Below are 22,824 nucleotides of genomic sequence, written 5' to 3' on the forward strand. Positions count from 1 at the left end.
CTAGAGCCCCCAGGAGGAACGCAGCCTGCCGAGGCCTTCATTTTAGAACTTCTCATCTGCAGAACCATCAGATAATAAGGTTGTCTTGTTTGAAGCCACTAAGTTTGTGGGCATTTGTCAAAGCAGCAATAGAAAACCAATACACCTACTTTCTAGCAGTATGACTTTCTGAGTCTTGGCTTTCTCATCTGTAAAACCTAATAGAGCAATGTTGATCGTGTGGAGTTTGTGTGGATTAACAGAAGATGTATGTCAAGCTTGCTGTAAATCACTTCGTGTTCTGTCGTTAAAAGTGCAGCCCTGAGCAGTCTGATCATGTTCCCTCAGGTCCCGGACCTCCAGTGTGGGTCCAGCTGCCAGCAGGAGAGCAGCTGCGTCTGGCGACATTGTCCTGGCCTTGCTATTCAGGGTGATGGGTTCAGCAGCAGCAGCAGCCTCACCTGGGAGCTTCTTAGAATTATAGGATCTCAGGCTTCACCTCAGATGGACCGACCCAGAATCTGGAATTTTTAAACAAGATCCCCAGGTGGTTCCCATGCACTTTAAAGTTTAAGAGACACTGGACTAATGGTTCTTAAATATCATATATGCTCACAGAACAGGTGCCTGGGCCCAGAATTTAAGGGCCTGGGTCTTCAGTATGCTTCCCAGTTATTTCTAATGCACAGAGGGTTGATACCCATTGGAATAAAGGCTTAGAAATGCACTCGAACATATGAGATTCAAATCAGAATTGTAAAATTTTCAATTAATACCTTTTGTCTAAGGAAAACAGCTGTGCTACATAAATGCGTGTTACTAAGTATTATATTTTAAAAAGATACATAAGGAAATAAACATCAAAGAAGAGCAGAGACACATTCCACTGGTTCTTAATTGCTACAAGTCCTATTCTGGCCTTATCTTATGCACTTGCACTTTGCAAGACTCCTCCAGCCTGCTTCATTTAGAAGCAACACTTAGACAAATCTATGGCTGCAGAACTTGGCATTGAAAACCCTTGGCTGTTTTTTAACAAGAGGGATCTAACTGCTTATCACAATTATCAGAAGACAGACAGGAGTTTTTGGAAAGCTCTCTCTGCATCCCTTCCTGCAGGGGCAGAAGCATAAACTGAAAGCTCAGCAGTTTTAACTGGGGCAGCCCTGCCATGCTTTGCGAGGCCCGGATCCAAGCACAGTTGCATTCCAAGAACCAAAGCCAGAGTAGCTTCCCCCTACAGCAGCGGCCGGGCAGGAGGTGCGGAGATGAGAGCTGCAGGCAGAGGCTGGGGAGGGGCCCAGATGCAGGCTCTGACTCCGCAGCTCCAAGTCCAAACAGACAGAAGGGTCAGGGACAAGCCAAAATCGAGAATGGGGAGCAGAGTGCCCATGAGGACAGAAAGGCAGCAGGTGAGGAAGGCAGCGGTGACTTCCTGGACAGTTGCCACGAATGGCTGTGAGGTATTTGCGGTGCTTGTTCTTTAGGCAGCGAGGACGTGGCGCAGGTGCACGGGCCGCCCCTCAGCTGCAGGGTGGAGACGAGCCACGCACCCCGGTTCTTCTGCCATGAAGATCGGAGTGCGCTGTGACTCAGGCCCAACCCAGAGGAGGCCTAGAGAAAACTGGCTGTTGTAGCCACTGAGGCATAGCAGTCAGGCACACTGACTGCAAGGGCTGGTGTGTAGGAGTACAGGCCCCAGGACAGCCTGGGCTGACCCAGTTTGTCCCCCTCTCGCTTCAGTTCCAAGAATGTCCGGGGAATGCAAGAGCCTGAGGTAAGGAGAAAATGCCTCCTAGAACAGGATGTTCTGTGACGCTTGTGCCCAGTAAGCTCCGTGGCACCCAGGGTGTGAAACCCAGGGCAGGGCACTTGAGGGATGGCTGGGCTGCGGTGCAATGTGGGCACTCACAGAGGAGACTCCACCCACCCTGAGTGGCTTTCCTGAGCCTTGGGGACCAGCTCACCACGCATCCTGGGCCTCTGTTTATACTTGCTGCCTACCTTCGGGTAATAAATCTGCTTAGCCTGTCTCACGGAGTGCTCTCTCTCACTGCCCTCACTTAAGTGGCAGCTTACTTCTGCACTGGCAAGGACCACGCTCTTTGCAGGTGTTTGGACCTCTAGGAACAGCCTCCCCAGGTCCCACCGGGTGGCTCATTGGCCCAGAACCTCACAGGGAGTGCCCGCAGGGAGCACCTTCTTTAGGGTCTGGCAGTGCAGGTCCAGTAGGCAGAACCGTATGCACCCTTCCGGGTGATCCACCTCAGTGAACACGCAATCCTATGACAGCCTTTTTATTATCAGCAATTATAATTTCCTGTTGTTGAAAAAATAAAAAAATATACTTTCTTCTGTACTTCTTCAAGCATCCTGAAATATGTATATGGTATCTTTTCTTTCATTAAGGTCGCCCTCTCCCGGAATAAACCACTTAAAATGACACTTAGGTAAACCTCCATGTGGTGTAAAACTGAGATATCTGGTTTTGCCACAGAGACTCCAGGAGCAGACTGGAAACTTGGCTGAATTTTGTTCTCAGCTACTGGCTGTTTTTGGCTTAAAGTTGGTGCAGGTAAACACGCCTGGTGACTCAGGTTTTTAATATTTCTCCTGCTCCTCTCTTTGCTTTCCTTTGTCCCTCCCTTCCTCTTACTCTCTTCCTATCTTCCAATTCTCACTTGCAGAGTCCAAAACCAATATTGTCCATCACTATTGAATCATATCAGACTATACATCACGACCCTATGTCATTTCCAACATGATTCCAACGTATAAAACTAGAGCATCAGACTCTCCCAGAAATGGGGCAGTTATTACCAGTAAGTCCAGGAGAGAAAGGGCTTGGGTCTGCTCAACACAGTCCGGGGGATTAAACATTAACCATTCGAGTAACTTCCCTTTGAGTCTGCGTTCACCCTGGAGCCCATCTTCAGAGAAGGTATGTATTCGGGGAGCACAGGGCCTGGTCTCTGAAGGAGAACTCCCCATAGTGGACTCATAGATTAGCATTCTACTTCCACTGAAAAACCATGTATTTAATAGAAGTTAGACTCCAGTTTGGAAGCCACTCCCCAGGTGGTCTTATTCCTCAAAAAATACCTAGGGTCTTTCTTCTCCATTCCGCGTCCTTGATTGTAACCCAGCAAGCAACAGTGGCAAAAATAATTATGATGGTGGTGCAATTTAATTTGATTCTCATAACACCCCTATGAAATAGGTAGTATTATTGCCTCCACTTTCTAGATATGAAACTGGGCTTAGAAGACCAGGGAATCCGCACTGGGTTATATGACTGGTCACTGGTGTTGCTGGGGCAACCCCCCAGGTTGCCGACACTGGCTGTGCTCCTCATTGTGCGGGTCACTGCATGTGCCCTTGCCATCTATCTGCCATCTCCTTCCCGCTCACTCATACCCGCCAGGCCACCACCCCTCTGTCCTCTCGTTGTGTACAGTCTTCTCGGGCTCTGTGCGCCCTGCACCCAGATTCCCCACGCGTGCACTGCCTGGTCCCAGGGTGCCCTGGTCCCTGTTCACATGCAAAATCACTCTCTTAGGGATTTGCACGATTGTGGATTGTCTGAAATCAAATAAGGTCTGCCAGAGCTTACACCAGCTGCTTCGTGGGGCCATAAGCCAAAAACTCCCAGCAAAGGGAGAGGCGCTTCTTCCTCCAGCCTCCTCCAGCGCTCCGGCCCTGGCAGTGCACGTGCCTGAGGAGCACAGCGTGTGAGTGTTCACATGGCGGCGAGGCCAGGCTCTGGAAGGCTGCCCAGCTCCAGCTGCTTAGCTTGTCGCTGCTCACCGAGGTGCTCTAGGATCCCACTGCTGTCTAGACAAAAGCCAAGAACAAACAGAAATTTTTTTTAGGGCAACCCTGCAGCCTCTTCGCAGTTGCCGGGTCTGTCTGATTTATGCTGATGAATTTATGCCTGCGGTGGCTGGAAGCAGATGTTCACATACAAACAAAACCCCAGTGAGCAGTGGCCGCCCTTGTCAAGGCAGAGAAGTGCTCTTAGAAGGGTCTGAGGCCAGGAAGCTCTATTCTTTGGGCCAGAAAAACTGAGAAATTAAAAATTGTGAAGCCACATTTCTGAAAAGCAGCTTAAGTCAGATGGCCTCTTCTGAGATCGCTCAGCCCCTGGTCCTGCTAAGAAGGCCACTGATGTCATCCCACTTGGGACTGCAGGGGCAGCCTGCAAAGAAGTTGCACTAGAGGTGACTAAACTCATTGCTTAAATCACTTGAACCCACTACAGACACAGCAGCAGCTCTGACCTCCAGGAACCAGTTGTTCAGCCAGCAGCTAGGGGCCAGCACTTACTATGTGCCAGGGATGGCTCTAAAATGCTTTACATGTATTAATTTATTTACTTTTCACAATATCACCTCCCTCTACAGAGGAGAAACTGAGCTACAAGAGGTTAAGTGATTTGCTCGAGCTCATGCAGCAAGCAAGTGGCAGAGCACAGCTTTGAAGCTTCTAGTTCTGGCACCCTGCTTGGTGCTCCTGAGCTATGCAGAGAGGGGTAGATCAGGATTCCTATGCTCCCTGCCAAGCCTTCTCTGCAGAAGGCAAACGCCCCAGGTTACGGTGTTAGCAAGGCAGGCCAGGAGGAGATCAAGAATGATTGGAGCCAGGTGCGTGGAGCTTTGCACTTTCGAGCACTTACTTGCGGGGAATAGAGTGCCAAAGAAAGCCTATTTCTTGCAGCAGTACCTGAGACAGGGTAAGAAGTGTTCTCCTTCTTTCATGACCACCCCCCTCAAGAGGGCCAAGAACAAAGACCAGATCACAAGTGAGGCACAGCGCACCCTGGCCAGCAGTGGATGAGACGGTGGAACGGAACAGAGAAGCTGTCCCAGCGTGTGGCCTGCCCAGCCCACCGGCCCCTCCCGCTGCCCCGTAGCCTCTGCTGCTGTGAGCAGGAGAGAAGTGAGGGCTACCTGGGGCCAGCAGAGTGTCTGCAGGGGTACTTGACCCTTCCCCAACCCTCTCCCGCCTCGCCAAGGCCGGGGCCTGGAGAGAAGCCTCCCGAGAGGCCAGGGCGCTATGGAGGTAAGGCTGGTGAGTGCCTCCCACCTGAGGATGGCTGCCGCCAAGAGCCCAGCTAGCTGGTCACGTAAGTGACTCCCACCTTCTTCCCCTGGAGCCCGAGCTGTCGCTGACAGTGGGCGAGGGGAGGCTTTCTGGTGAGTTAGGCTGAGGCCAGAGGAGGTGACAGGTAACTTAGAGTTGAGCCAGTGGGAGCATTTAGCATTTCAACTGGACAGTCAATCATAACAAAAGTACTTGAATTTGAATTTTACCCCAGGGGAACTAAGAAGCAATTTTTTAAAAGTGCCATTGTGGTTTGAATTGACCGGACTGGGACAAATTTCATTTCCTTACTGCTGAGTGGGCATAGGGACTCCCTTGTGAAAGGAAACAACACACAGCTGTAAAAATAAAACAGGTTTCCTGTCTGTCCACGGATGACATGAGAACGTGGCTTATACGCACCGCACGTGCGTTAGCGCGTTTGTCTTCACAGAACCCGGCGAGGAGAGGCTGCTCGACCCCTCACGTACAGGGCTGCCCCCGTGGAGCTCACAGTTTCACGAGGGGAGCCAGTCAATTAAAAGTGCACACACATGTACACACGGTGCTGCTGAGAAGAGCACCCAGCCGTGTTGGGGTTCAGAAGCTGAAGCTGGGGCTGCTGTTGGAGGAAGGTGGTCAGAGAACACCGCCCATGGAGACATGGCCAAATACCACGTGAGACGGGGGATGGAATCGGGGTGGGTTTTTTATTTGTTTCTGCTACAAACTGAATGTTTGTATCTCCTCAACATTCATATGTTGAAGCCCTAACCCCGCAATGTGATGGATTTAGAGGTGGGGGCTTTGGAAGGTAATTAGGCTTAGATGAGGTCATGAGGCCAGGCCCCCATCCTGGGCTTAGTGTCCTTACATAATAAGAGGAGGCTGAGAGACCAGAGCTGTTTCATTTTCTCTCCTCCCCCCAGCCATGTGAGCCGACTGCAGGCCAGGAAGAGAACCCTTACTAGCAACTGAATCTGCCAGTGCCTTGATCTTGGACTCCCCAGCCTCCAGTACTGTGAGAAATAAACGTCTGTTGTTTAAGCCACCCAGTCTGTGGTATATCTGTCTATTTGTTATAGCAGCCTGAGCTGATGCATACAGTTTTGTTTTTATTTTTCTTGTTCTATCTGTTATACAGTTTGGCCATGGACTTAATGTCTGCTTTCACCCATTTCAGAACTTCTGGAGATAAACTCAAGGAGGTGGCCCTGCGGGGTTGAAATGCCATCTCTTTGCTTTCAGGAAGGTACGTAGTTCACAGTAACATGAATCAGGGAGATCCTCATAGGAGGAAAGGAGGCTGGGCGCAGTGGCTCACGCCTGTAATCCTAGCACTCTGGAGGCTGAGGTGGGAGGATCACTTGAGGTTAGGAGTTTGAGACCAGCCTGAGCAAGAGGAAGACCCTATCTTTATTAAAAATAGAAAAAATTAGCCAGGCATGGTGGCGCATGCCTGTAGTCCCAGCTACTCAGGAGGCTGAAGCAGTAGGATGGCTTGAGCCCAGGAGTTTGAGGTTGCTGTGAGCTAGGCTGATGCCACAGCACTCTAGCCCAGGTGACAGAGTGAGACTCTGTTCCCCCCACCCCAACAAAAAGGAGGAAAGGAAAGGAGGTCTATGACATTGTCCTTCCCTTAGTTAGCATGTGGGTGAGCCTAGGGCGACCAACGAATTTATGGTCCAAACCAAAATTATAAAATTGTTAATATTTACATGAAGGAAACATACGTAAGCCAGGACTGTGAAGGTGAGTCAGAATGTTGGTTACTCTAGCTTAGCCCCTGGTGTGAGACAGTGTCCTAATTCCGCCCCAGCTGGATGTTCTCGTGAGCGCCTCTGGGGTGGGGAGCTGGCCGGTGAGAACTAGATTTGAGTTTAGGGGAAGGGAGGACCCTACTTAGGACTCATACCTAAGTGACAAGTAATAAAAGAGTAATTTGAAAGGTATCTTGCCATTGTCACTTTAAGTATCCTCCACGGGGACTGGCAGCTCAGGCTGGAGTGGTTTGGGCAGGATGCTGACGCCCCGAGTCTGGGCTCTCACTGCGTCTTGGCACCGCCCAGGGCGCTGCAAGGCGGCAGGTATGAATGCAAGCTCTGGCAGCACACTGCTCGGGTTTGAACTACGGCTCTGTCACCGTCTCGCTGCACGGCATTGGGCAAGTTGCTTTACCTCTCTGTGCCTCCATTGCCTACATGTGTACAATAACAACACCTTTATCCTAGGGGCACGTAAAGATTAAACAAGTTAATATACGTAAAGCATTCAGGATAGAGCCTGACATATATTGAAGTGCTCCATAAATGTTGGCTGTCACGATTATCGTCATTATGTTGTGATAGCCAAATCCCTAACAGATTATTGTCCTCTTTTATGGATAAGGAAACTGAGTTCAAATATGGGCCATTCTACTCAGAAGTGAAAGGCCCTGCCTGAAGCCGGCTTTGGAGTGCGGGTGAGGTTGGGGGGTAATGAGGAGGTGGAGAAACCGGGTGGGAGGAGCTGACATGTGGAATGAGGGGACAGCAGTGAGACCAGTTCTGCTGGACAGGATGGTCTGAGCTGGGGACTGCAGGCAAGAGGCACTGGCCGTGGAGATTGTGAGACAGAGACTGTTCACTGGGCCTCCTACACTGGCTTTTCCTCCTGGCTACCTGAGGTGTCTCTGCACGCGCGAGACGGTGGATATTCTCCCAGCAAGTCTGGGCTAAGCGCGCTGGGTCTGTGGGAGCCGGCGGCACTCGCCCTTCCGTGCGACCCGGCCTCTGTGTTACAGCCCGCGGGGCAAGCGCTCGTGAAGCGGAGTGTACCTCCTGTTTCACAGGTGGTCCCGTCTCTCAGGCAGAGATGAGTTTATTTTGGTTGTAGATGCCATTTCTGTGTTACTTGTGACTCTCAATTGTGAGGATGGAACCCAGCATATACTGGCCTAAGAAAAGCAGGAACGTATTGGCTCACTTAACTGATGTGGTTGGGATATATTGGCTTCAGGTACAGTCTGATTCAAGGGTTCATACCGTGTTGGAGGACCCAGTTTCTCTCCATTTCTTGGCAGTGTCTTCCACAGTGTTGGCTTCCTGGGCAGCTCCAGGTATGTGTCATCTTACTTATGGAAAGTTCCAGCAAAAAAAAAAAAAAATGCGAATGCCTTATCACCTGCTGCTCCAACAAAGATCTTATTGCATCTCATTGATCCTTATCAATGAACCAATCAGTGTGGCTAAAAGCCCGTGGCAGGCCCAGTCTGAGGCCTGCCTCTGGAACTAGCAAAACATCACAAGCCCGTGGTCTGAGTGCGGGTCAGCCAATTGCCAGGGGAGGGTGAATGGTTGCCACATGGCGAAAACAGCCATAATAAGTAAATCAAACAAAAGCAGCCTCTTTGCACTGAGCCAACAAGAATAGTTGGTAAAAATGAGATTTGTGTGTCTGGAACATGGGCTCACGTTGCTTCATTATCGTGGAGAACGACACCTGCAGCAGTTTTCTTCTTACTTGCTCCGGCATTCCTCGGGCTTTGCCCAACAGGCCCTGTATGCACGGCTGTTTGCTTCTTTTTAAGCCTGATGACTTGTGGCCATGTATCTTCAAACGCAATATTCTAGCTTCATTTTTCTAACTAGATTACGTGACACCTGCTCTTCTTCTTGTTCCTTTGACGTAGAACTCACCAGGCATCTCCCTCCTGTTAGGCCACCGTCTCGTTGGAAAGCTGCTCCAGGGACCCAGCAGTGTCACCTCACCTCACCCAGACTTGACTGATATATCGGGATGCAATGTAGGACATTTCCTCACTCCTCCCAGCTGGGCCTGACAGAATTAGTTGGTGGATAAACTTCTGTGATCCACAGCTAAGCCCTGCAAAGAAGGGGACCCATGTCCTTTAATTCTTAAATCCTCTTACATAAGCTGTTTGGCATTTCTAAGTAGGATGAAAGCTGGCAAAATGTAGATTTAGTGAGTCAATTCTATGATTAAGGTTGTAGAACTATAAGTAGGGGCCAGTCAATGCAGAGCTTTCAAGGCTAGGCGGGGTGTCTGGCCTTGTGTCCTGTTGACAGCCGGCAGCCTTTGAATATTTTTGAGTAGCAAAAGGACATGACACCTCCCCCCATGACACCATTCATAGAGCACATGCTACGCGTCAAGCTCTATGCAAATGTCCTTTACATATGTGATCATTTCATGGCCACAATAACCCTGCCAGGGAAGAATCCCTTCTAAGTGACAGCTGCTTCTCATGCTTGGCAGGAATCCCTGAAAACACAGAGGACACCCAGAAACCCAAACCCCCGGCCTAGCTCAGTGCGCCAGGGGGCAGTGGCAGCTGGGGGGTTGCCATTTCTCTCCACAGAATGCTAAGCAGAGGGCGGAGTTCGTCTTTCTCCCTGTGTTTGGCAGAGGGGCGGGAAGGTGTGAGGTTAACATAACAGAGAAGAGGAAGTGATGCAATTCCCTCTCACATCAGTTCTTCTCTCTGCCTTCCCGTCTTGCTTCCCCAGAGTGGGAATATCCATATCCTGCATTGTTTCCATCCTTCCTCTTGGCTGACACTCCCATCACCCTATCACTGGTTTCTGCTTGTCCCCTGCCCTGTGTGTCCGGTCTTCACATACTCGCTCGCCTCCCTTCCTCCCCACCCTTTTCCCCAGGGGACAGCTTCTTGGACTCATTCTACCGTCCTCCGCCATGTCCCTTCACCCACCTGTCTTCCAGTCCTTACTTAGTGGCCCTTGCTTGACTGCCCCATTGTTTAAGTGCCGATGCCCTGGTCTGTCGGGACCAGCTGCCTTCCGGTGGGATCTCACTTCCCTGCGGCGTATCTGGCATCACCCAACTGTCATCGCCACGCAGGGCAGCCGGCTGTGTACCTGAGCTGCAGACTTGCTTCTGTTCTCGAGCCGATTTCTCCTGGATAACCGGGCGGGTGCCAGTATGTCCCTCACAGGATTCTCATGGGGGTCAGACGAGCTATTTAATATGTGGAAAGCAGCTGCCCAGTGAAGGCTACTGCTCACTGTTGTGTGGGTGGTGGTATTATATTGTTCTGACCTTTTGACTCACAAGAGTTCCTCAGAAACAGCAAATGCAGAGGCAGCTTCAGGGTGGAAGCTCGAGGTGGCTGGGGGCAAGGACAAGGCACGTGCCCCAGGCCAGCTTAGTGTTCCCTGACTCATCCCTTTTAAAGACTTGGGAGGAAAGTTGCCTGTCCTTCAAGGACAAGGAGAAGACATCATTCTTGCTCACTGGATAGGTGACAAAATGAAGAATAAAGTAGCTTGGGTAAACATTGACTCGGTAGAAATTTCTTTTAAAACATAATGAAATGAAAACAAGCAATGCTCAGTAGGATCGGCACTCCATCTGTTTTGTTTCTTCCTGATGCTCCATCAAGATTCCTAAATGCAGTTTGGATTCTGAGAACATCTGGAATCAGCCAAGCACATTTTTGAAGCATTGACGTTATAATCTGTATTTCCTGCTGCTTGGTTATGCCTGCCCACTGCGCGGCGGCTTCCAAAGATGCAGCCGCCCAGTGCCCGCCGCTCAGACAGCGCCTGCACTCAGTCGCGTGGGATCCGTGTGTGTGTGTGTGTGTGTGTGTGTGTGTGTGTGTACTTTGTCTTTGTTTCTGATTATAAAGGTACTAATGTTCAGCATTGAGACACCCCAAAATAAAGGAAAGAATAAAAAAGTAGCAATGAGCATTCATAATCCAATGACCCAGAAATAGGCACTCTTACTATTGCCATGTAAATGTGTGAAGGATTTTGTACACACACACACACACACACACACACACACGTATTGTTCTGTGTCTTTAAAAACAAATCCAGCTAGGACAATATTGAACATACATTTAGAATGCTGGTATTTTTGGGTACCATTATATCCTGATCACTTTTTATCCTTAAATGTTTCTTATGAATATAATATTTGAAAACTGCCTGAATATTGGTGGATGGATGTTCTGTCAGCTCAGGGCCTCGAAGAAGCAGGGGCAGAGAGAGGATTAACTGTGCCAGAAACTCTGGGAGAAATCCCTGCAAAGGAGGGAGGGAAGGAGGGAGCAGGAGCCGGGTGCAGCGGAGCAAGCCTGGCACCTGCGAAAGGAGAGCCGGAAGGAGGGATGGGGCAGGGAGACCAGTTCTGAGATGGCCTTGCCTGGCTGATGGGAGTCGCTGTGTGGGCTAAGGTGGCCCACTGGACAGTTCTGGTGTTGGAGAGAGTGGCCTGGCCCTGGTGTCCCCCCACCATGCTTGGTCACTGGCCAGGGGCAGCAGAGGAGCATGGCCTTGACATGAACAGGGTGGTGGGTCCAGACTGGCAGCTGGAGGCTTCCGGGCAGCTTGCTCCCCACGGGTGATCCTGTTGAGGGAGATCTGAGCAGCACAGCTCCCTGGCCACCACAGATATGCCATAAGTTATTTAATTAACCTGATATTGTCAACTATTTTGACCATTCTCATTTTTTTGCTGTCATAAATTATGATGCAATAAACATCCTTGAATGTAAATCTTTCTGTTCTTCTTTAATAATTTTCTTTCTTTCTCTTTCTTTCTTTCTTTCTTCCTTTCCTTTCCTTTCCTTTCCTTTCCTTTCCTTTCCTTTCCTTTCCTTTCCTTTCCTTTCCTTTCCTTTCCTTTCCTTTCCTTTCTTTCTTTTCTTTCTTTTCTTTCTTTCTTTCGACAGAATCTCACTTTGTTGCCCAGGCTAGGGTGAGTGCTGTGCCATCAGCCTAGCTCACAGCAACCTCAATCTCCTAGGCTCAAGCGATCCTCCTGCCTCAGCCTGCCTCAGTCCCTGTAGCTGGGACTGCAGGCAAGCGCCACCATGCCTGGCTAATTTTTTGTATATATATTTTTAGTTGGTCAATTAGTTTCTTTCGATTTTTTTAGTAGAGAGGGGGTCTCGCTCAGGCTGGTTTCGAACTCTGGACCTCGAGTGATCCGCCTGCCTCGGCCTCCAAGAGTGCTAGGATTACAGGCGTGAGCCACCACCCCCGGCCTGATAATTTTCTTAGGGTAAGTTAATATGTGACTTCTGGTCGAACATGGTGGGTTGCACTGTGTGTTTTCCTGGGCTCTCTCTCAAAACTCAGTAAAAAAAATGAAAAGAAATCTACAAAGTTAAAATCTACAAACTTAATCCTGGAGGGCATAGCAGTAGATGAGACCTTTGTAAACATTTTAGAGAATGGAAAAATATGAAGATAAGTGTTAAGAGATCAGTCAGAGGGAAGAAAGTTGAAATCCACAGTGTCTGCAGAGAAGGTCACCAAGCAGCTGTGGAAACCCTGAAAGGTTTAGGAATTAGAGGTGCTGTGTACCCTAGAAAGGTGTAGAGACTGACAGCAGATTTGGTTGAAAGTCTGTATGAGAAGACAGACTTCCTGATGACCTCCATGACCCTAGGTGACCACATTCTCCTAGGAGGTGAGAGAGTGACTCTCAAAGAGGCTGCTGACTTAACAGTATTTATTAGGTGGGATATGAGACATGGGCATACGGCATAAAAACAGAGATTACGTGAAAGTCTACATACTGACCATGGGCTCCCTGGCCCTTTCTCCATTTCACCCTCTTGGCCTCAGTTTTTCTATCTGTAAAAATGGGGAATGGGGAAAAAGTAATAATAGTTCTTTAGCTTTTAGTGTTGTTTTAAGGATAAAATATATAAAATATACAGAACAGCACCCAAGTCTGTACAAGTATTTGCTATTGCTGTAATTGACAAGTGACATCATTATATATATATAGACAGAGAGAGAGAGAGATCTTTCTCTTTTTCATTTATCTATTTACCTAATCTTATACTACCATCATACTGTTTTAGCTATTCAGGCTTTATAATTTGTCTCCCCTCTTTACAATGTTTTACTTAAGATTAAACATATGGATTAAATTGTAGAGCATTAACTTCTTTACAAGATATAGTCCTTCACTTTTGGAATGTGCATGTCTTCTTGCTTATTCAAATATTCTGTGTCCTTCAAACATGTTTTTAGTTCTCTTCTTATATTTTCTGTATGTATTTTCTTAATTTTGTTCCTAGTCTTTTGTAATTGTTGCTAATATGAATGATAATTTGATTCTAGTTTATTTTCAGCTTTGTAAATATTTATATATAATTATATCTATATATTATTATTTTGTAGCTGGCCACCTAATTAATATTATTAAATATTTTTAATATCTCTAATAGTTTTTTAGTAGATTTTCTTGAAGCTTTATTTGACAATGCATTAATTCAAGAAAAATATTTTTATAAAAAGTATTTATTTATTTTTATTTCTGTATATTATGGGGGTACAAATGTTTAGGTTATGTATGTTACCTTACCTCTCCCCCAGTCAGAGCTTTAAGCATGTCCATGCCCCAGACAGTGCACATTGCACTCATTATGTACATATATACCCATCCCCTCCTCCCCCCTCCCATCCGTCCGAAGCCCAATGAATGTTATTCCTATATGTGCATTTAGGTGTTGATCAGTGAAAGCAATTTGCTGATGAGTACATGTGGTGCTTATTTTCCATTCTTGGAATACTTCATATAGTAGAATGGGTTTCAGCTCTATCCAGGAAAATACAAGAGGTGCTATATCACCATTGTTTCTTATAGCTGAATAGTACTCCATGGTGTACATATACCACATTTTATTAATCCACTCATGTATTGATGGGCACTTGGGTTGTTTCCACATCTTTCCAATTGTGAATTGTGTTGCTATAAACATTTGAGTGCAGATGTCTTTTTTATAGCATGTCTTTTGTTCTTTTGGATAGATGCTCAGTAATGGGATTGCTGGATTAAATGGTAGATCTTGTATCTTTAAGGTATCTCCATATTGCTTTCCACAGAGGTTGAACTAGTTTGCAGTCCCACTAGCAGTGTATGAGTGTTCCTATCTCTCTGTATCCATGCCAACATTTATTGTTTTGGGACTTTGCTACTGTGAGATGGAAAACCAGTGGTGGATGTGACTGACTTCTCCCATGGAGCTTCCATTCTAATGGGAAAACACAGTAACAAGTAATGATGAGAATAGAACTTGTCATCTAAGGCTACCTGGAGCGCCATGGCAATGCCTTATACATCACATAAATTATTCATGTCTTGAAAATATAAAAGAAATTAGACTGCTAACTAGGGCCTGGAACCTTTTTAAGTTCATTTAAAAGTTTGTTCTTAGATAACAAAAACATTTTCTTCCATAGTTTTCGAGCTATTTAGATTTTTAAATAGTTTTAAAAATTTTTCAGCAATTTGTATTTTTCTTGAAAACCATCTTTTCATTAATACTATGTAGTTTATTAACATAAGGATGGTAATTATATTCCTTTATATTTAGAAAAAGTCCTCCAAAAATATTTTGTAAATTCTCAAAGTCTTTTAAAATTAATTTTTGTAAAGCTCCAATATGTAGTTATTTCTTGCCTACTGTATGTTTTTAGTTTAAATCATTTATTTTTCTGCTTTAATGTGTATGATATCCTCCTTTGTATGGTCCTTAGGTAGATTTAATATTTTTTCTAACATCTTTGATTAGTAATATTTGTGATGTTTAATATGGTAATCATGTAAAGTTATGAAAGTTCCCTAATATGACCACTTGAGCTGAATCTTTTAAATGCCCATCTTTAATGCTTTCAGTTTTTGCAATATGGTGAACTGGATAACTTAAAAATCTTTCAAACTAAAATATGTAGAGATGCTATTCATATTATAACATATAGTCTCTTAAATACATAGCCAAGCATTCCCCCCTATATAAGGAAAGTTTCCAGGGACTAGAAAAAAAGTTATAGTAGTGTAAGCACAGGAGGTAGTGTTGAAACTGAAACATCATAAATGTAGAACTCCAAGAGGGATACATCAATAAAGAGTAGATTAAATATATACCCACCCTCAAAATCCACTCACCAGCGAAATCCAGACCCATTATTATGGTAGCTAGTAGTCCCATGTGGCCACTGAGCCCATGAAATATGGCTAGTCCAAACATAGATGTGCTCCAAGTTTAGTATATACAATGGATTTTTAAAATTTAGTATGAAAAAGTAAGTTATCGCATTAATTATTTTTATATTGATTACATGTCAAAAATAATATTTTGATATATTCAATACAATATGTTACTAAAATTAATTTCACCAGTTTCTTTTTACCTTTTCAGTGTAGCTACTAGAAAATTTAACATCATATATGTGGCTACCATTCATATCTTATATTTTATTTCTGCAGGTTAAGTATCCCTTATCCAAAATGCTCGGGACCAGAAGTGCTTTGGATTTTGAATTCTTTTGGATTTTGGAATAGTTGCATATATGTATTAATATAATGAGATATCTTGGGGATGAAACCCAAGCCTAAATCCAAATTTCATTTATGGTTCGTATACACCTTATACATAGCCCGAAAGTAGTTTTATACAGTACTTTTAATAATTTTATGCATGAAACAAAGTTTGTATTAGGTATTTAATGTGTGGAATTTTCCATCTGTGGCATCATGATGGTTCTCAAAAAGTTTCAAGTTTTGGAGCATTTCAGATTTCAGATTTTCTGGGTAGGGGTGCTCTACCTGTATTAGGTAGTCCTGGTCTAGAAGATCAGGTGTGGCCTGGGATCTGAATGGGGGCAACCATCTCCCCTATGAATTTATTAAAATGAATCTGCTCACATATAAAAGTTTGTCCCAGACCGATAATGTTCTATGAAGATATATAGCATCAAATCAAGTGGCCCGGAATTCTCACATTCTCACAGATAAAGTCCACTGAATATTGTATTATATTTTATTCTATAATTGAATATTATAGAATACATGCTGAAATGACCCACCTTGAGGGAGTAAGGATCAGCAGACACTACAAATAGTGGAATTCAGCCATCTTAGAACTCTTATAGTTAGAATAATTTAATAGATATAAGATAAATTATTTTAAAATGATTAAGAATATAAAAAACAATGAACCATGGGATAAATAAATTATGAACATCAATATAACTTATATACATCTGAGCTTCCCTGTTCACTGAGATTTAAGTGAAACTGGCTCAAGCTCTTTATCTGACATTCTATGGAAAATTCAATGTATATATTTTTTGAGACAGCATCTCACTGTCATCCAGGCTAGAGTGCCGTGGTGTTATCATAGCTCACTGCAGCCTCAAACTCCTGGGCTTGAGCAATCCTTCTAAGTCTCCCTAATAGCTTGGACTACAGGCTCTTGCTACCACACCCAGCTAATTTTTCAAATTTTTTTGTAGAGACAGGGTCTTGCTCCTGCTTAGGCTGGTCTCAAACTCCTGACCTCAAGTGATCCTCCTGTTTCAGCCTCCCAAAGTGCTAGGATTACAGGCCTAAGCCACCTTGCCCGGCTCCTTGACTACTGTATGTTTTTAGTTTAAATCATTTATTTTTCTGCTTTAAATGACTTTTATGAATTTCCAAGGACTAAGTTCTTCTGAACACTTACAATGCTGAGTTCTGACTCTTAATCAACCTGAGGTTTCATCTACCAGGCTGCAAGCCACCCCATACACATCACTCATCCTCTTTTATTGGAGTATCCTCAAACCATTCTGGTGTGGCATGTATATACACAACAGCCTTTGTTCGAAGTTGGGGATTGGTATTGGTGTTATGTTAACAGCATTGTAGATTTCTCTCCCCACCATTTTGCTCTCCTTTCCCCTCCATGATTTTAGCTGTTCACTTGGTTTAGTTCTTTGCTCTCTGTTCCAAAGACTCACTAAGGATTTGTTTATTTTGGGTTCACGCTCTTTGGTAATGCAGAGGGATTAGGAGAGTTTAAGAGTGTTGGATTTGACTTTGTAGTTCCCCAGCCAGTCTGTGCAAATGGAATGACACAGTATATAATTTTCTCCACTAATAGGAATTATGTAACCCCCCCTATTTAGAAAGTAGAAGTACCTACTGGCAGGGTTTTTTAAACATGTTTATTTATAAATATGTAAATTTATTCACATAAATTTACTCATAAAATTTATTTATATCATCTCATTATTCCTATATAATTCCATGTAGCTATTAAAGTTGATACTATATCATTAAGTGAAAAAATTACATTCCAACTTTGTTTTAAAAAATATACAGAGATGCATAGAAAAAGATCAGAGGATATTTACCAAAAGGTTAACAATAAATGGTTAGATTGTGGGTATATTAGTCTGCTTAAGCTGCTGTAACAAAACACCACAGACTGGGTAGCTTAAACAACAGAAATCTAATTTATTTTCTCACAGTTCTGGAGGCTAGAAGTCCAAGATCAAGGTGTCTTCAGGGGTGGTTTCTGGCAAGGCCTTTCTTCCTGGCCTGTAGACAGTCACCTTCTTGCTGTATGCTCACTTGAACTTTCCTCTGTGTGTGCTTGAAGACAGAGATGGCTGGTTTTTCTTCTTCTTGAAAGGACACCAGTCCTGTTGGATTAGGGCCCCCCCCTTTTGACTTCATTTAACCTTAATTAACTCCTCAAAGGCCCCATCTCCAAATATAGTCACATTGGGGTTAAGGCTTCAACATAGGAATTTTGGTGGCATACGATTCAGTCCATAACAATGGGTATTTATTTTCTTCTTCATATGTTTTTCTGTGTCATTTAAGATATCTTATAATGAACAGTATTACTGTTGTAATCAGAAAGGGAAAGGTTCTTTTTTTTCCTTAGGAAAGGTTATTTTTTAAAAAGGAGATTCTATTGTCTCGATTGAGCAAAACCAGGCACACAGACCCTTTACCAAATTCCACCTGAATGAAGTCTGCTGTTCCATGGCCCATATTTATTGCAAGTATTTACTGAAGCCCTCCCTCTGGGTTCAGAGAAGGGACAAATCACCAAGGGAGGGGATCGGTAGGGGAATCTTTGAGACCCTGCTACAGCCAGAGCTGGCTCTTGAGTGCTTGGCAGGATTTAATGATTTGAACACGTGTCCTGAGACGGCCTAGCCTGGAGGGCACTTGATCTTGTTAATATTCCCTCCTCTCTTGCTTCAAATCCCGCAGGATCTAGTCTCGATGCTAGAGTTACAGAAGGCAGTAGTTAATCTAGTTAATCCACAAGGACCCACGAGGGCTCCCAACACCAAGGGCTGGTGATAATGATTAGAGTATTCTGCAACTGGAGAGTCTGGAAGGGGTGTGAGAGTAACAGAAAGATGCATCCCAGCCAACACTATCATGGTTAAGAGCGTAAACTTCTGAGCTAAACTGCTTGGAATTGAGTTCTAGTCCCATCATGACCAGCTGAGTGACTTTGGGCAAATTATTAGCTTCTCAGTGCCTCAGTTTCTTCATCTGTAAAATGAGGATACAATTTTTCCTACATCCTAAGGTGTTTGTGAAGATTAAGTATGTTAAACTCATCAGTAGTGCCTACTAGGGCATAAGCACCATATAAGTGTAATTTGATAAATAAATAACTATGGGTGGTGGTAAGCTCTACCCCAGTAAGGTCTCTGCCCCCCAAAGGCAGGCTCTCTGCCTAATTTTACCCTCAGGAGTCTCTAACCATTGCTAAATTGAGCACAGTGCTGTACCCAATACACTACATCAAGTTCCTGGAGTCAGAACGAAATTGACCAGTTTCATGAAATGTTATAGCTGAAAGCCCCAAAGGTGCAGTTCAACCCCTTTGTTTTATACGCAGAGACCCAGGGGACCTCAGTCATTTGCTCAGCTCCACACAGTTGGTTGATAGCAGGGCCACAGCCAGAGCTCCCGACTCTAAACACATTTTTGTTATGTTAAGTTGAAATTACTTTTTTCCCCTCCATAAATATCTAATATAGTCAAGCATGCATATAATTTTGTAAAAGGAAAGAATCATGATTAAGCCTCTTCCTGAATAAATAGATTATATTCATTAGTATGCTTTCATATTACAAATTATCTAATCATCATCCTTATTGAAAATACTCAATGCCAAACATAAATGGCAGCTCTGGGAATCTGAACTATATTGCTTGTGAATTTTGTCCCAGGTTAGTTGTTAAAGTCTTTTCCCTTTTTAGTCCTTTATTTACCTTCTGACTTCTTTTCTTCCATTCCTGTGGAATGTTGCCAAATAGCACTCCTATTTTTAATAATATTAAGTTTAAAAAATCTACTTTAACACATCTAGTTTTCTCTTTATCTTTTTGTTCTTGTCCATATGCACCTAGATTTTTGCATAGTTGTTTTCATAATACTCAAAAAACTTTGAAGTCTGGTTTTCTCATTTAATATCATGTATAAACCTTTTATATTTCCACAATATCCCATAAAAACCCATTTTAATGGATGCATAATTTATTATAGTCAAATTAACCATAAAATGATACAATCATTTTCTTACTGCTGACATTTGGATTGCTTCCATATTGAATATGGTGCTATAATATATGTTTTTTATTGTTTATTGATTTATTGCCAAAGAACTTAGACTCAGAATTGGTATTATGTAGTCAGATGTATGAATATTTTTATAGCCATAAAGATATATTGTGGGATTTTTTTTCCACTGACAATGCCACCAGCAATGTACGAGTATATCATTTTCACCCTACTCTTACTAACATTGAGTATCTAACAGCTTTTACTCACAAACAAGTATACCTGTATCAGGAAAGTGTTTGTTAAAGTGATGACAGATCATCTCTGAGTGTTATGTAGAATGATAGTTTCCCAGATTGGAAAATATCCCTGTTTTAGTTTACACTCAATTATTAATAGTAAAACCTATATGGCTTTTATTTACGTAATAGTGTTGTGCGTAATAAGTATTCCATACTAACTTACTGATTTAATTTTATACCCTATAAGAGACTGACCTACAGTGGGAGGGTACCATGGCACCCTGCAATGGAAAAGGGAAGTAGAAAAGAGGGATGTAAAAGGAGAGGTGAGGAGGGAGCATGTGCAAGAGATACTGTCAGATTTTCCAGAAGGGGAAACCAGGCACATGCCCCAGGGACAGTGTCACCACCCCATCCACTAGTGCTCCGGCATTACCATGTCTGTCCCCGTCTATTCTTGATCCTGGAAATCTCCTCACTCCTTTCCCTCACCCCTAGCGTCCCTTCTGACTCAGCTTCCCCTCTGTTCACTCTCCCTGCATTGGACTCGTGCTACCACCTGTGCTCACTCGCTAAGGTGTACGGCGCAATCCTCAGCCTTGTAGCAGATGCAGAGATTAAACAAGTGTGCATCCTGCACTCCCGGAGCCTTTAGTCTGATAGGAGAGAGAAGACATGAGTGAAGGGCAGAACACGGACGATGCCACAGGAAAGCTACAGGTAAGGTGCTTCAGGAGCTTTGTCCTGGGTAAGATCTTTTGAGAAGACTTCCCAGAAGTGGCATTGAGACTGGGCCAAGAGGGCCAGGACTTTGGATCTGACACCGTCCCCCAGCGTGCCAGGATCCTTATTGCCTCAATACAAACCCAGGTACCCCAGAGAGCTGAATATGCCAGCGTGCATGCAAGAGGGTCAAACACTTATCAGACGTTATTCCCCCATCAAATTGGAAGATGGTTTTGATACTTCCTTTTTTAGTGGGGCAAAACACATTTTTTTAAAAGTGTGCTTGAGCTGGGTGAGGCAGTACAAGGGCCACCAGTGGGTACCTGGATACGTGGGGGAGGCAGCTGGCTGGACTGGCCTGTGCCTGCACCTTACTGATCTGGGCTTGTGCTTTATTGACCCCTGTCAGTGCTGGGCAAGTTGTTAGGTATTTCAATTAATATTTCTGGGAGAAGGAACATTGGCATTTCTTGTAAGGAGAATGCAGGTGACCAGGGACCTAGATCCACTCATAACGCCTCATCAAAAAATAATGCCCTTTGCTGATTCTAAGTGTATGCAAATTGGATTATTCACATCATCTCCTTATTGTTATCTTCTTTGCTTAACCTCCTCCATGCCAACCCAAGCCTCTTCAACAATTTCCCTAAAATTTTACTTGCAAAACTCTGTTAACCCAGGTATATTATAGTTGATCTTTTCACAATTTTCACACTAGGCAGGCAGGGTATTACAGCATTACAGAGATGCCTCCCCAAGTGATATAGTGTTGGAGGGAGAAGCTTAAACCCCCGAAGACTTATAAGTGTTTCTAAAAGCATGTTTAATTTCAGTGTCTCCGAACATGTACTAGTAATTGCTGTATCGTTCTGACACAATGTAGACACATTTATCTGCCACTTTTCCCATTCTAATTAGTGTGGTAGTAGAGTTGACACTCATCCTCTCCACCCCCTGCCCTGAGAGACAGAAGGGCATCCAGGGAGCAGACCCCACCCACACCCACATGACTGTCTGCCTTTCTGAGGCCAGGCTGGCCCTCGCTGAGCTCTCCACAGGATGTGTAGGGTTTGACCACTGCCTTTCCCCTGACTGTCAGAGAGCTCACCTTTCAGGGGGCTATGGGGTTGGAGTGAGGTCGGGCTCCTGGTTAGAGCGTCTGTGATGCATGTTGAGTTTTCCCTACTCCTCCCTATTGATCCGAGACCAAACACCTTCCCATTCGTCCACTTGGGAAAATGGTGGGTGGTCTATTAGATGAGTCAGTGCCCACTGGTCCTGAGTAGTGAGATTTACTCAGAGTAAAATCAAAATAGACATACTGTGCCCCTTCTGTCCACCGTAGGACCTGACCCCACCCCCTAAGGCTCTAGAGTTGGGGTGACTTTGGGCATATGGAGAATAACCTTTTAAGTCATTATTTTCCTGGGGCTTGGACTATGTGGATTTTGTCAAAGAACTCTTTTTTTCTTTTTAAAAAACTAGTCCTTTTGGGGAATATAACTAACTTGAGACTCTAGGAATTCAGTGTTCCTTGGAATCTCTTTTAAGAACTGCAGGAGTTAAAGAATCATTGCATTCTGATCCCGGGGCACAGATGCACCTCACAGACCATGTCATGTGGGAACCAGAAGTCAGGTCCGTGTTTCCTGGTTCTTGGTTCCCACTACTGAAGAATGGTTACTGCTGCTGAGTTGACGGAGCAAATGAGTAGATCAACAGATGTAAGCAAGCAAAGTGCCAAAGTTTATTAAAGCATAGTACATTTGAGAAGGAATGGATCAACCCATAAATGGAGGAAATGCTAAGTTTAACAAGATTTTCTCTTTAATGATGATTTCCTAATTTTATGTTAAGTGGGGGGAGAAATATTCATGGTTTTTCTTGGAAAAAGATGGAGAATCCTTGGAATGGCGAATCCTCCCCATTTTTAACCTTGTAAGGCAATTTTAGGGAGTTGCCATGGTATTTGTAAACTGTCGTGGTATGGGTGGGTCTGATTTTTACTATGTTAGTGAGGGTAGACCACTTGAGAACAGTGTTACCTTACTTGTACACATGTTTCAAAGGACCTCATTTGTGGCTTTGGTCATATCTCCACTTTGTGGCCTTTTTCCTTTTTCTGGTTGGTCAGTCCTTGGAGACCCCATATCATAGACCAAATATCTGGTCAGTCCTTGGGGACCCCTTGACATATCATCTGTTCTCTATTGGAAGCTCCCCTTCTGGTCAATTTGATTCTTCTAGTAGACAAAATATCGCCTAACAACATCTATTTCTCAATAGAAACCCCCTAGATAAAGCATCTGTTCCTCTTCCTCCTGTCCCAACCTAACAACCATGAAACCCTCCCTGGAGGCCTTGTGCATGTTCAGCTGCACGTTATCATTTGAATAAGTCATGATAGACTTGCACATGGACTATAAGACACATCCGGAAATCTGAAATC

Source organism: Microcebus murinus, chromosome 11 (genome assembly GCF_040939455.1).
Source record: "Microcebus murinus isolate Inina chromosome 11, M.murinus_Inina_mat1.0, whole genome shotgun sequence".
In the NCBI taxonomy this organism is placed as follows: domain Eukaryota; kingdom Metazoa; phylum Chordata; class Mammalia; order Primates; family Cheirogaleidae; genus Microcebus; species Microcebus murinus.